Below are 16,501 nucleotides of genomic sequence, written 5' to 3'. Positions count from 1 at the left end.
TGTTAAAGATCATTATGTTATGCCAACTTTACTTTGTCATTGATTTTGATTGACTTCTGAACGTAAAACGGTATTAGAAATAAACTCTGGACAAATTGTGTCTATTACTACAAGTACAACCAAACCAGAAAATGTCCGTAACTTCCATAACTGTTAAAATATTTCAATGAAAATAGAAGATGCACAACTACATTATATATATAAGATGAGAATAAAGTTTGAATTAAATCTGTTCAACGGTATTAGAATTAAACTCTGGACAAAGTGCGCAACCCCCAAAATGAAAAGAAAATGTGCGTAACTTCTATAACTGTTAAAATATTTCTATGAAAATAGATGCACAACTACATAATATATCGAAGATGTGCATAAAGTTTGAATGAAATATGTCCAGCGGTATTAGAAATAAACTTCTGACAAATTGCGTCTACGGACAAACGGACGGACAGACGGACGGACAAAGTGATTCCAGTATACCCCCCCCCCAAACTTCGTTTGCAGGGGGTATAATAATAAATTCCTTTATTTAGACAGGATAGCACAATTAGTACAAATGACTAGTTTACATTGTGGTCCTGTATAAAACGTATTCACAGACAGATAAATGAGAGAATAGAAAAATAGATAACATAATATAAAATATATACATAAAATACACACACGATATAAATGGGGCGGGGGGGGGGATAAACATATACATCATATCTATATATCACTTATTTGAGTAATAATGCTGCAAATATGCTGATTTAAAAGATGTAATAGAACCACAGCTTCTGACAGACTCGGGCAACCGATTCCATAAAATTGTGGAGGATACCTTAAAAGACCGTTTATAATATTCAGTTCGAACTTTTGGTAAATATAAAATGCCACTATCGCTACTTCTTGTTGTTCTGGAACTAACTTGGCTGACAAAACTGAAAACGTTCATTTATTCTGGTGTCATGTTATTAAGGACCTTAAAAGCAAGCACTAGTTTTCTATATACAAAATAATAATGAAAGGTATCCATTTAAGAACACTAAAAATATAAGCTGTAGAAGTCTGAGTTACTTTCGCCTTCAATATAATTCTGGCTGCCCTTTTCTGTAATTTAAAAAGTTTGTCAATAAAAACCCTGTTTTTGGCTGAGCACCAAACTGTGCAACAATAATTAAAATGAGGAAATATAACAGTGTTATAAATTTTCAATAATGCTGCATTTGACATAAAAGTTTGCAGACGACGTAAAATGCCTATTTTCCGTGAAAGGTTCTTTCATAAAGAATCAATGTGTACAGACCAGGTTAGACATTCATCAATTTGTACACCAAGACGTTTGGCCGTTTTAACAGTATCTAAAACAATATCTCCTACTTTGATACACACTTTTCTACACTTTGAGAGTTTTTGTGCAGTGCCAATCAACATACATTGTGTTTTCTCTAAATTCATCGTAAGTTTATTACCTTCCATCCATTTCATAGAGTTTAAAAGATAATCATGTAACCTTTGCTCAATAACATCAATAGATTGATGTGAAACAACCTAAGATGTATCATCTGCATATATAGACATTTGAGTGCTTTAGGCATTTAGGATAATCGTTAACAAATAAAATGAAGAACAATGGACCCAATATGGACCCCTGAGGCACTCCTATTGTAACATCTTTTTCATCGCGGGTTCATTTCATTTTGAAGCGTATTTTGAAAGTACGAAAGATTTCTGTCAGATGGATACCGCATAAATCGACAGATGACCAAAAATGGGTACGATTGATTGATTGATTGATTGATTGATTGATTTGATTGATTGATTGATGTTTTTCGCCACACTCAACAATTTTTCAGTTATATGGTGGCGCCCAGTTTTTATTGGTGGAAGAGAGAATCCAGATACAATGTACCTGGAGAGAGACCACCGACCTTCCGAAAGTAAACTGGGAAACTTTCTCACTTACCGGCGCGAGAGGGATTCGAACCCGCGCCGACAGAAGTGAGAGGCCGTGTGATTTTGAGTGCGATGCTCTAACCACTCAGCCACAGAGGCCCTAAAACGAGTACGAGTAAAAACCACTAAGCAATTGCTCAAAATGTTTCCCAAATTCAATCAAAGACAATTTGCAAACATTGTTACTGGTGACGAAACATGGGTTTACTATTTCGAACCCGTAAGAAAAATTGGAAACAAAATATGGCTAACTAAACACGGTAGAAGGCCTGTAGTTTCCAAAAGAACCATAAACACACACACAAAAAGGTTCTTCATTGCATATTCTTCTCATGTGATGGCATAGCCGTAAAAATTCCGGTGTCGAAGGTAAAAGTGTTACAGGTCGGTATTACCGAGATGTTATACTAAAAAAGCTCAAGAAATATTATCATAAACGACGCCCTGTGTCACGGTCTACTTCATGATAATGCTCCATCACATACATCTGAGCTTGTGAAGCAATTTTTTAAGTCGGAGAAGGCTACCTTCTTGCCATACCCACCATACTCTCCAGATCTAGCCCCAAAACTTAAAAAGTTCTTATCTGGTCGTCGTTATAAGTCCCGACAAGACCTTGGCTCAGCCATCAGTCAGTGCCTCAGAGGTCTACCTAAATCAGCGTACCGTGACGCATTTCAGAAATGATTCAGAGAGAAATTAAGTATTTCAAACCGCGGAGAATACTTTGAAGGGATGTAATGTTCATTTCACTATTTGATCAGTCGAATGCTTTTGAGATATCGTACAATACACATTACATATCGAACAGCCCTCGTATCCTATAGAGTGTCAGTTTTTGAAGAATGGTGAAAAAATGTTTTAGTAGGAAATATTGTTATTAACCAAGCTTTTACAAATTTTCTGTCTGATGCTGACTCAAATTATGTACTGGTGAAATTGGTTAATATATGACCAAGTCTGTTCTCCATAATTCATTTCATTTACCTAAACTTATTCTGCTCTTTTCATGTGCACCTTGTGTATTGTCTTTATTTGTATATATTGTATATAGAACCTTGTGTACCATACAGTGGTGTGAGAGAATAAACTGAATTTGAACTTGATAGGCTCAATGTACATGTAGTTAAATTCTAGTCCTTTCTCTCTAAATATAGAACGTCTCCAATCTTGTCTAGGTCACGTGACAATCAAGTAGAAATATATTACACAACATAGCGTACATTAATGCTTTCTGGGCTTGTTCGCATAAATGTTTTTTTAGCCATTCAAAATGATCACGCTTCCGAAAATACAATTCCTAAATTGTTTAAAATTTAAAATAGTAATTTAGATATCTAAAATCCCACTTTAGTGTTAAATGTTAAGATTATAAACATGTATCTCCATAATCCACGTACATGTTTCATGAATGACGACAATACACACTTCTATGGTAAATATCTTCTGATTTATCTGAACCATGGAGAGAATCCATCCTTTACTGTCTTAACTGAAGATAATATTATACCGCTATCAGTGCAGTTTCATTTCATTTAATCAAAACCTAGCTCAATTCAATCTTCTCTCTATAAACGTTTAAAGTGTGTATACCTATTCAATCTTCTCTTTATAAACGTTTAAAGTGTGTATACCTATTCAATCTTCTCTCTATAAACGTTTAAAGTGTGTATACCTATTCAATCTTCTCTTTATAAACGTTTAAAGTGTGTATACCTATTCAATCTTCTCTCTATAAACGTTTAAAGTGTGTATACCTATTCAATCTTCTCTTTATAAACGTTTAAAGTGTGTATACCTATTCAATCTTCTCTCTATAAACGTTTAAAGTGTGTATACCTATTCAATCTTCTCTCTATAAACGTTTAAAGTGTGTATACCTTTGATTTTATAGTACAAGTATCACTGCACTGACTCGTCTTATACAATTTCATTTTATTGAGATTTCCTATGACTTCGAAAGTGCATCGCTTTTTGTGAAGATCAATCGTGTTAGAATGAACTGCTACATTTAGATTAAAAAATGATAAAGCATTACTTCTAACATTTGGACTCAACGCTGTTTATCAATGAATGTGCACAATTTTCGTCGCTTTTTAACATGTCTTTTAAAATCGCACCACATTCGATAATGAACATTACACGAATGCACTTAGAATGAAAAACAATTATCTACTGATTAACATTTACAATGATGTCTCCTGAAGAGAAAATAAGAGAGTTCACACCAGATGTTTGTAAAAATGATACTCTAGAGAGTTCCTCCTCTCATAACGCACACACCATTTGCTGCAAATATCTACGAAATAACAAGATTACAGCGATTACATGTACCAATTTGATAAGCTAACCCAGGGATTGCAAAATAAAATTTATATCGATTAACTATCACTGATTTTCGTCTGTTTTCAGGGGAAAGCTTCCGCTAAGAGAATATGTATTATCCAATAAGATATCTCACGCCCCTCTACATCGATTTTGAGAACTGGAGATGCCACATGGATGCGCACTCGTTATCTGGCTGCCAAGTGTAAAACAGTGGCGGATTTGTAAGACACGTGTTCTTACATGAAATAAACTTTTTCGGTTTTGGCATTACACAGTTGCTGTAAAATTATTTCCAGGAGTTGATAAAACCCACGACTGCTTAATCTAGCTTGGTAAGTATACGTTTTGTTTCACGATACATATAAAAACAATTTTACGATATGTTTGTTTTATTTTCAACTATCGTCATCAATGAAATTAAGAAGACATTTTTAGAAATCGATAATTTACAATATGAGGTTCCCAGAAGAGGGTCTATGGATTATTTTCGCTAACGTCATTCAAATATTGTTTCAAACAAATCTTTGTTTTAGTTTCTTACATAAATGCACATATTACATGTATGATGAATCATGATATTACATGTGTGATAAAGCATTATCACTATATGATATTATACACATCGGTGTCCGAGAAACAAAGGTTTTTACTAATTTACTACATGAATATCACCTGATGTTAATAACTGTAATAATTCAAACAATTCACTGTGGTAATTAGGGGATATTTTATAATCTACACACAAGCTATGATAGACTTCAAATATCAATTCTATTGAGTACTTCATAATACGAAAACAGAATCTGAATTATTTTAAATACATGTATCTAATGATGGTCATACATGTATATATAACAGTAAGTGAAAAATGAGAAGAAACAATAGAATTGCATCTAGGTCTTGCCAGAAGATGGATACATGAATATATATATATATATATATATATATATATATATATATATATATGCAAACAATACCAATGCATTTAATCTGTGTTTGTCAAATGTGCAAATTTTCATTCTTTGGCCATTGCGCAAAGATTCTGAAAGAGAAACTATTTAAATATTAATCATCATATGCAGATTCATCCTACCATCATCGATTGGAAAAATGTTCATAAGTTTTAAACAGTAAACCAAGCTAAAACATTACTAGACAAGTACTGTTTTCTGAAGTCCTTAATAAAAAGGGGAAACAGTATGATATGAAAAAAGGACGAAAGCAGTCAGTGAAAAATGAGAAGAAACAATAGAATTACAGCTAGGTCTTCCTAGAAGATGGAAGACCTTTATTATGATATAATAAGGATTTGGGAAACTCAATTATGAAATTGAAACCGAACTGCTCACGTTAAGCTGGTCAATTTTACATTTATCATATTTGAACTCTCAGTGGTTACATGCCTACAATTCTTCCATTCATTTCCTAAAGATATATTTGTAGAAACCGCTAATGATACAATTACGCTTAATGATACAAACTACATTAAGGGGTTCAGTTGCAACACTTCATGATACAAATTATCGCATTAACGGTTTGCAGTATAAACTGTTAATAATACACTCCCCCCAAATGAAACAATTGTATCATTAAGCGTTTCACTTGCAGTGTTGTTGCGATGCTTAGTGATACAACCACAAATTTGCAGTCCAAACCGCTAATGATACAACAATAGCAAAGCTTAATGCTACACATCTGCAGTGTTTGTTGGAATTTTTTCAGGAAACCTATATTGTGTATATTGCTGATTGTTCTGAGCCTGTGCACGAAATAGTTCTCGACCTCATGTTATTTTTAGTAGAATGATGACGTAATGGTTGCATAATTGTCTTTCAAGATTGTACTAGAAAATTCATTCCTATTATATATACACTGAAATTCCTAGGATAAAAAAGCTCTGGTTAGACACTTTTATATGCTTTTGGATTTTATCATACTGGGAACTAGAAATTTGGAATTATTATTTCCGTGTGTGTAGATTCTGTTTGGATTTATTGTTCAACTACCGTAAGTTAATATTTTGTAATTGTTACAATTTTCTTTCAATTATTAATTGTAAATAAATATTATTGATTGTTTAATTGTCTTTTGTTAGTAAATCCCGCTGCGCTATACTAAGGGGTTGTTCTGACCCATGACACCTAAGTTCTCCATAGGGTCCAACTGTTTTTGGGGTACATAGCAATAATAAAAATTTGAAACTCATAAATCCCAGGGTGGAAGGGGGTCGGGCCCCTTTAACCCCCCCCCCCCCCCCCGCTGGATCTGCTGCATGTTTTAATGATCAACGTTTTAGCTCACCTGAATCGAAGGCTCAAATGAGCTTTTTCTGATCACTATTTTGGTCTTCTGTTTATGCGTTCATAAACTTTTAATATTTTCGACTTTTTCTCCATAAATACTGGGCCAATTTGCCATAAGTCATCCTTGGATAAAGGGGCTTCAAGTTTGTTCAATTGAAGAAACATGCCTACTTGAAAGGGGAGAACATTCTTAAAAATACAATAGTGTAGATTCCTTATTTTACGCAAATACTTATCATCGCGAAGACGTCTCCATATGAGTGAAAAATTCTCGAGTGAGACGTTAAGCAAGATACAATATTATCGCGAAATGACTCATGGACGTCAAAAGTTGAACTTGTGATCTTGACCTTGAAGTCTGACCTACTTTTTGAAAAATTGACCTATTTAATATCTCCTGAACTATTTAAGGTAGGGCTTTCATATTTTGTATATCGATTATTTATGACAATATCTTGTTCTTCTGAGAAGTTTGAACTTGACCTTGGAGTTGGTCCTGTTTTTTTAAAAAATCTTACCTATTCAATATCTCCTGGACACTAGTCCAGGAGAATTGAATAGGTAAGATTTTTTAAAAAGGTCTTTCATATTTTGCATATAGATTTCTTACGACAAGACCTTTCATTTCACACTATGACCCTTGACCTTGTAACCTTATAGTTGAACCTATTTGTTAGAAAATAAAACCTATTAAATATCTTCAAAACTTTCAAAGTAGGGCTTTCATATTTTGTATATAGATTCGTTAGGGCATGACCTTGTGAAACAATGATATTTGATCTTGTAACCTTGACCTTCTTAATTCTTTTGTCAAGATCTTTCATTTCATACCATGATGTACATGTACCACTTTGTGACATTTGTCTTAACCAGAATAGCAAGGTCATGTTAGTCATATTGCTGTTGAGGCATGTCCATGTCATGTAAATTCATTTTCAGTTATGTTATGATCCTTTGGGGGCTAAGTTGGAGCACAAAAAATTCATGGGAATTAAGATTAATAATGATTCTCTTAAAGATCACAACTGCTGAACAGCGATAGGGTGAAGGTCACTCAGGTAAGCGATGTAGTCCATGGACCTGTTGTTTTACGGGGGCTGTTCGACATGTATTGTGTATGGTACCATAGCGCGATAACGCTTTGCACTATTTCGTGAATGATGATACTCTTGAATAGCTCTATTCAATACCTCTCCAACGGTTCTAAAAATGGTTGGCACACGGGTTGAGAATATTGAAGAAATTAGAGCTTATATAAAAGTTCGCACAAAACTCGGTCATTCGGTAATGCAGATTTTTACTGAATTGGGGGAAGTTTATGGGTCTGATAAGTTATCTTACTGGTTATTATAACAGAACCAATACAAGTGAGGGTATTTTTTAAAAGGGCTTATTTTGAATTATTTGGACTTTAGGGGTATACCAGACGTTGTTGACATGCGCAATCAGAAATCAAACAATAATTTGCACATTCATTTCTAAAACTTGTAACTTGTTGAGATAAATTATATAATTAATTTATGATAACTCTATATTTATAAAAGAAATTATTCATTGCCTCTGAGAGTAAGTGAGAGAGAAAGAGGGGATGGGTGTAGACTGTGTGTCAGCTGCAGTTAGGGATACAACCATTATACAAACACTAACACCGCAGAAACTCTGCAGACGGCCCCAAAATACGTCCTGTGTATATCAAAAGTATACACAGCACCCTGATCTCTCGGCCAGGTAAATAACAATGACCAGATGAGTTCCCCCCACATATATTCATCCGTGAAGATTAATTAATTGATTGTATCTTGCTTAACGTCTTGCTCGAGAACTTTTCACTCATATGGAGACGTCACCAAGTCCGGTGAAGGGCTTCAAATTTAGGCCTATGCTCGGCGCTTACGGCCATTGAGCAGTGAGGGTTCTTTAGCGTGTCACACCTACTGTGACACGATATGGAGTCTTCAGAAATAATGAAAGGATGATGAGATCCACAAAACAATATCAAAGTCATGTGATTCCAGAGACCTTGACCTCTGGCCTTGAACATACAAACTCGTATGATTTTAGAACTGGAATTGATAAAGACATGAGACCTTCAGAAATGACTACAAGAGAATAAGATCTACAAATTAACATCAAGGTCAAGTGACTCCAGTGACCTTGACCTCTGACCTTAGAACATAAAATTGGTATTACTAAAGAATCAGGTCTGATGAAGATATGAGATCTTCAGAAATGATGAAAGAATGACGAGATCTACAAATCAGTATCACGGTGAAGTGACTCCAGTGACATTGACCTCTGACCTTAGATCATAAAGTATGTATTACTTAAAAACTAGCTATGATAAAGAGATGGAATCTTCAGGAATAATAAAAGGATGATGGGATCTACAAATTGGTATCAACGTCAAGTGACTCCAGTGACTTTGACCTCTGACCCTAAACATATGTCTGGTTTGACTTTAGAACTGGAAATGATAGAGACATGGAATCTTCAGAAATTATAAAAGGGTGTAGTGACCTACAAACTAGCATCCCCATTGACCTTGACCTTTATTATAAAAACTTGTAGAACTTTGAACCATGACTGATAGAGACATGGGATCATAAAAATTATAAAAGGATGTTTGGACCTACAAAATATATATGTAGGATCAACGTGAAGTGACACCAGTTTTACTGAAGCAAAAAAGGGGATGGTTTGAAAATTTTCAAAATTAAAGCCTTCATGATCTAGATTTTTTAAACGAAGTTAAAATTGACCTGGATTTTGTCAATGGAGGAAAATAGTAGTATTTAGAAAAAGCCACTTTCATACAGCCAATACTTCGTTTGGGAGACTTTATAATCGGTAAATTATAATCATATCTTGTTATTCTTAAGTTTTATCTCTATTATTATTGTTTTTTCTTACAAATTTTGTGCACGCGATTTCTCGGATATGTGTTGACCGATTTTCGTCAAACTTTCAGGGATGATAGATATTTACTTAAATGCGATACAATTGTTTATACGATTTCGTTTACGTCAATCATTATTGATGGTCCCATCATCCTTTTATTATTTCTGAAGATTCCATCTCTTTATCATAGCTAGTTTTTAAGTAATACATACTGTATGATCTAAGGTCAGAGGTCAATGTCACTGGAGTCACTTCACCGTGATACTGATTGACGTTTTAGTGAAATTTTAAGGGTCAATTTGTCCAGGAGTGCTCTCGGTAACTGTTAAAGATATCAACTTCAACTTTTCAGGGATTGTAGAGGAGACTTCAAAAGTTGTGCATAGTCGCATTCACTTTTTTAAAACGCAAAAGTGCGGAAGTTCGGTAGGTCTCGGAAAAAGTCGCAATTTTTACGCGCATTTTTGGAGACATTTTCGTCAATATCTTTTCAACGAAAAATGATTCGAAAAAACATGTCGAACAAAAGTTGTAGGTAATGATGAGACCTATTCCACGTTATTAAGTTTTAGGGGCCAGTCCCTCAAATAAAGGGCCGAGACGAGTCAAAAGTATTTTCCAAATATCTCAAAACTTAAAAATGAATTTGTCAAGCATTATTGAAGCAACGTTGTTTGTTTTGACGTTTTGCAATTGCTGATGTCAGCAACATTATCATCGATTACAGAATTTTAAGAAAATAGTATTATATAATATACTCTACGTTGGTCAGAATGTGACTCTAAACAATATACTGTCTTCAAATTTTGTCTTACATCTCCTTTTAAGGAATTCTGGGGATGACCCCTTAATCTAAGTATCTTACATGTATATATCTAGAAAACTAAAACCATTTTGTGAAATGTAGTAGAACAAATGTTGTAGAAACAGTTAAGACGTCTTTGACAATATCAAGTTTGAGGTGCCGGCCCTTTAAATAAAGAGCCAAGGGAAATCAAAAATATTTTCTAAATTTCGCAAAATCGAAAAAGAATTTGTCAAGCATTATTGAAGCGAAGTTGGTTTTAACGTTCAGCAACTGCTGATGTCACCAAAATGATAATTGATTACGTAATAAGGGATTTCAAGGGAAGTAATGTACGGAACTTGATCCTTTCTATCTATACGAACAAATTTTATAAAACGTAATGCAACATAAATTGGTCAGAATGTGACTGTAAACAATATGACATCTCCTAATTATGTCTTACAGCTCCAATGAAATTCATTGACTGTGTTGCCAATTTTAAAGAGACAATTCGCGTCAAGTTGAGTGCGTGACGCACTTTTTCAGCTTTACACGGAATTTGCCATTATTTTCGATCAAAACACCTGTTTGTGGTAATGTTTACTTTCTCGCTACAGAATGATAATTGCGTTTTACTGAGAACATCTTGCTATAGAGGAAGTGTTCCCAACCTGCAATATACATGCATTCAACATTAAAAGCGTTCCCAAACAATAGCGAGCCAGCACTCGTACTGCGAGCTCTAATGACTAAAGCGCGCGAAATAATCCGAACTAAAAAAAAATTGACGCCAATCCCAGAAGTCCCTTGTCAAAAAATGGCAAAGATCTCGCTAGGTCACACCCATTCTCTCACCAGAGGGCGCGCTACGCAAACTTCACTTTCACCTCCGTTATCGTCTGATAAATAGTTCGGCTAACCACATGATCTCGCACGGACAAAATGACGTCTTTGACTCCAACAGAAAGGCACGTTTCTGTTCTTTGTGCAATGTCAGATTTTCATCATTATAATCTCGCTAGTTTTTTTTAATGTAGAGTCCATAGTTACGAAGTGAAAGTGAAATAATACATTTGACAAGACAAAATAGTTCCATAAAAATGAAGGTTGCACTAACGTAATACAGCGTTTCGATACCTACCAATGTGTTTTTAACTCATAAATGTATGGGTTTTTTTATGAAAATGATGCAGATTTATTTTATTTTCAAAGACGCTCTGTTTTACAAAATTCTTGTAAATTAGACGATAACAGAGGTGTTGTGGAGCGTAGCGTAACGCCCTCTGGTGAGAGATTGGGTCACACCTCGAAATATTACAGTGAAATTACGTGGATTATCATCCTAATATTGTGGTCTCCTTGCTCAAAATTTCAGTTTACCATTAGGTGTAATGTTCAACGAAGTGCAATGTTGATGAAAGTCAGAGGCAATCGTAACTACTCGGCTATTTCCGTACCCGCTTTTACGAAAAAAGACGAGCGCGTGATCCGATTGAGGCAGAGGAAGATGATGTGTGACGTCATGTCTACGTTTTGGCGTACGTCACGATAAGACTGACAGTGGCGGATCTACATATAAATACTTGTTAAAGTCGTGCTACCGGGACAATATACTAAACATTAGGCATACGTAATATGGCATCGAATACAAATTGTGTATAATTGATTGCAAACCACAAATCTGATTGAAATACTAATGTCAAAAGGAATTGGTTATTCTAACAAAAAGAAAAAAAGAGACTAACTTGTTAATCTATGTGAGGGAGCACAGGTACTGAATTAGAAGAAAAGAAATCGATCGATATAAAGCTCAATCGCAAGACGAATTGTAAGAGAGAAAAAAAACTATCCACATCCAACACAAGAACGTTTCTTCCAAAAAATGGGATCCATATGCTTTAAAAAGTTATTCTGTCAAACTATGAAGTTATGGACTTTGTTGAAGTTATGGACTTTGTAAGCGTACACGTACCTCCATCTTTTCCACTATTTCAAAATAAATAATCCATCGGTGGGACGTCAATTTTTTTTTCAATATCAAGGCTTTTATGACACTAATTAACACAATTAATGTGTATCCAAATTCCATTGATTTAAGCTATTTAAAACAATTACAAAAAAATCAAGGAAATTCGGCCAAAACATTTTAAAAAATATTTCAAATTGTTTTTCCGCGTCTAAAGCTATTTCCTTGGCACGTCCGGTAATGCAAACCATGATGACCCCCCCCCCCCCCCCCCCTCATAACCAAACAAGTCACTTGCTATTAACTTGCTATTAACGACCGAAAAATCATTAATTATTTCATTATTGTGTTAAAATTAGGATTATGTGCAATATCATAAATATTGTTCTAATTTTCTCTTCTGAAACATGCCATTCCTACAAGTGGATTGTTATATGAATTTCATTTTTTTTTAAAAATAGATCTGTAGGTGTGCATAAAAGGGCGGGGGTGGGTGGCGGTAAACAGAGAAAATTTCTGGATCCGCGCATGGATGCGCAATAGTGTTGAATTTATCTATTTATTCAAACTTATCATTATATTGAAATGCGTTTTATGTTCAAAGGCAGTACTGTTCACATAGTTTTACAAACTTGAGAGGTTTACAACAAGACTTCAGCATTTTTATCACACAATTAGTGACCTGAAAAGATTGAGAGTAGACATAAGGAAAGGAGAGGCAGTCGAGAGGATACAGTTCAGAGCAAGTCACGCGTGAAAGGTGAAGCAAGTCACAGTGAAGGCAGCAGAAATATAATGTATATAGTATAAAAATATTTCAATCACATTCATGAATAATATGTTTGTAAAACGTTCATGCTGGGTATTTTGTAGTGATCTAAATGTAGCAAGAACCTGGTACAGGACTTAAATAATTATTTGATATAAAACTCCAGGAGAAAACTAAATATGCTGTTTCTGCTGTCTAATTTCACTCATGTACCGAGTATTTGACAAATAGATATTGTTTAAATTGAACCTGGTCGAAAGGTCAAAGCATGAAGATTACAAAATATGTGTATATGTACAGTACCCGCAACGTTATTCTTGACATTCCTATCGTGCGTGTATCCTATCGTATCGTGCGTGTAACCTATCCTATCGTGTATCAGGTTTTCCGTTTTCTATCGTGTTTTGCGTTTATCAGGTCTGTCGTGTATCGTGTTTTGCGTGTATCAGGTTTTCCGTTTATCGTGAAAATCGTTTATCGTGTAGCATCGGAAACTATCGGGATCGTATATAAAATCTAATGAAAAAGTACGATGCTTTCCGAAACCTTTATTCGTTTTGTTAAAGAAGCTATTTTTAGGAATCGAGGAAAGACGGTATATTTGAAGGAGAACATACAGTTGTCGATTTTAAGGCAGAAGAAGAGCTATTTGTCTGTCCAGAGAGAGTGAAAATTTATCACATTTTAATTCTAAGTAGTCTGGAGAGTAGACAGTGGTCTGTCGAGCAAACCGAGGACAGTAAATCTGAAAGCTCCTTCATCTGAAGTTCATAAACATTTGTTTGTCTAGAAACAATTATTTGTAATTAACACTAACAGAAAAATAGGGAGTTCCGATTTGAAAAGAAAAATCAGTAAATTACATTGTTTATCACATACATGCATATTTTAATAATGGTTCTTTTTCTTCCGATTTTTTTCCCACCTGTTTGCTACTTATATAGCAACTGCTGAACTTGTGCGCGTCCTTATATCTCATTTTGTGTATCACCCGTGTTTTGACAGCTAACATTCTCAGGGACATTGTATTTCACACATTTAGAAGATTAAGTTTTAAAAGGGTGCAAGGGTGTTGCATCCCCCAAAATTCTGCTCAACTGGGCACGACTCCGCTGTCATCGTTGCTTTTTTTTTTTACTTGTACACATGAACCAATAGTCGCACGTGTAGATACTGGAAATTTATGTTGGTTTTGATGATTATCTAATCTTTTTACACACTAAGCGTTTCAAAATTGCGAATTTAAAACAAGCCAGGTTTTGTTCATGTTTTTATAAACAGTTTATCTATGTTTTGTTAACAAAATATCAATTCAAATAAATATGCTCCAATTACTTATGACTATCAATTATCATTAATAGTGTAAATATATCTAACAGGTGTAAAGCGGTTGATATCTTTAAAGCGGTCGTTCTGAAAATAACTTGAGATGTTGAATGAGCTTTGAACTCAGAGCTTGATGCAAAATAACCCCCTCCTCGCTACACACACAATATTACTTGGTTTTATTTCATATTCAAGGTAATATACATTAGCATGAGAGAGCTACTGAAGCATGATATCACTTTATTATATTACATTTAGTTAATTCCCTGTATAATTTATATATTAAACATTAGGTGACAATATAAGTTTTACTTTTAGAATCATTGGCTGAGAAAATTCATATAGATATCAAATAATGAATTCAATGCCGTATATATTTTAGTTTTTTATTTTAGCTGTGGTGGCATAAAAAACATAAATTAAATTTAAAAAAAAACGTACGACCGTGGATTAAAGAAATTATATGGTACAAAACCGATCAATGTTTTAAACAAATGTTACCGCGACGGGGACAGGTAACTGATAGTCATCCCGCGATGAGAACGCGGTTTTACTGAGTTACTTATAGATTACCGCGTTAGATTTTTCCCATCGCGAGAACGCGGAAAACAAGAAATCCGCGTTGTCCGTAATGTAGGTATATAATGAACATTGAAATCTTTCAATATTATTATCAACATAATGTAATTATGTTGTAGGTATCAAAATTTCGTTCTGTCTAAATCGTTTCTAAATTTACAACATTTCTATCAGGTTTTCCGTTTATTGTGAAGATCGTTTATCGTGTTTTGCGTTTATCAGGTCTATCGTGAAGATCGTTTATCAGGTTTATCGTGTATCCTATCGTATCGTGCGTGTATCCTATCGTATCGTGCGTGTATCCTATCCTATCGTGCGTGTATCGTGTCCTATAGTTTATCATGTCAAGAATAACGTTGCGGGTACTGTAGCTGCGCTCTACATGTAGTACCGTCAACATATTATATTGAAGAGAGAGCAGATAGACTGTAAGTACATGTACAAAGTAAATTGCTTACCAAATGGCAACATCAGGAGTTTCTTCAAAACAACTACATTAACTCCATGTCAACTGTTCACAAATGTTTACAGTGTAGCATAACAACAATATGACGGCGGCTGAATTTGGGCGGGAAGTTTGCAAGAGAATCACACCCGATGCTTTTAATCATGAACTCAATCTCAATGTAGATTTATGGTGCGTGGGTCGTAAAATCTCATGCAAGCAATGAAAATGCTATACTAAAGAAACATTGTTTTGATGGAATCAGTGTAAAAATTGTTAGAAAGATTAGTTGTCATTTGTTCACGTTTATATTAAACAAATGCATTAATTGCTTTATTGGATTTTTAGCTTGATCAACCTGGATTATATTCACATTTTCATGTTGAGGCCATGAGATTACTGATTCTAGACACTGTTAAGAACTCAGAGCTAGTCTGCATGGTTTGTTTACTAGTATAGCTCTGATATACATCGTTGACATTAATTTCATTTTGTACATGGCAAGGAGAGCAAAACAAGATCCATCTGTAACTGGGGATAATAGTAAAGATGATCCATATGATGTTAACAAGTCAAGGTCATGTGTCTGTCTGAGTGATTGTGATGTCCCTTTTGACACTTTACCACAATGTCTGATCAAGACTCACTGTTAGTTTTATTTTTACTTCCTCTAGTTTTACAAGTTTAAGATAAACAGGTGAGTACATTACAATAATGTTACTTTTTGTTTTACAAACAAAACTGAAGTGAATAAAACAAAATTCTTTTAGTCATTTTTCAGCTGCATTAATTCATGTAATGATCAAAGAAGTTAAACAATTTTATATTGTGAAAGATTTCTGCAAGTTTTCCCGCAAACAATCTTTATTGTTAAAGATTATTGTAAGTTTCTTGCAAACAATTTTTATCGTAAAAGTTTCCTGTAAGTTTCTTGCAAACGTTTAGAAATGGTTAAAGATTCTTGCAAACCACCTGCAAACATTTCTTATTGTTGGAAATTGAGACAGAGTTTCCTGCAGTCTTCCTGCAAACAAAAAAGTTCCTGCAAATTTGCAGCAAAATGCTGCAATGTTCACAGAAAGATTGCATTAGCTGCAAACACTTGCGAACATGAATTCTTTTTTCCTGCAAACAAATTTGTTTGCTGCAAGTCTGTTGCAAACAT

General features: G+C 34.5%; 2 protein-coding genes across 3 annotated transcripts in view; one reads left to right on the top strand and one right to left on the bottom strand.

Moving 5' to 3' along the window:
* LOC125661344 (uncharacterized) overlaps positions 1 to 16,501 on the bottom strand; it is a 215,584-nt gene that overhangs the window by 20,623 nt on the left and 178,460 nt on the right. The gene's annotated exons all lie outside the window — the stretch shown is intronic.
* Positions 4,468 to 16,501, top strand: part of LOC125650372 (limbic system-associated membrane protein-like) — a 172,868-nt gene continuing 160,834 nt past the window's right edge. For both annotated transcript variants that reach the window (XM_048878609.2, XM_048878608.2), the window contains exon 1: positions 4,468 to 4,595. The gene's annotated coding sequence lies outside the window, so the exon portion shown is untranslated. The remainder of the gene's footprint in view (positions 4,596 to 16,501) is intronic.

Source organism: Ostrea edulis, chromosome 5, assembly GCF_947568905.1.
Source record: "Ostrea edulis chromosome 5, xbOstEdul1.1, whole genome shotgun sequence".
Taxonomy (NCBI): Eukaryota; Metazoa; Mollusca; class Bivalvia; order Ostreida; family Ostreidae; genus Ostrea; species Ostrea edulis.
Note: the sequence above shows the minus strand (reverse complement) of the source record. Positions and strands in the feature narration are given on the sequence as shown.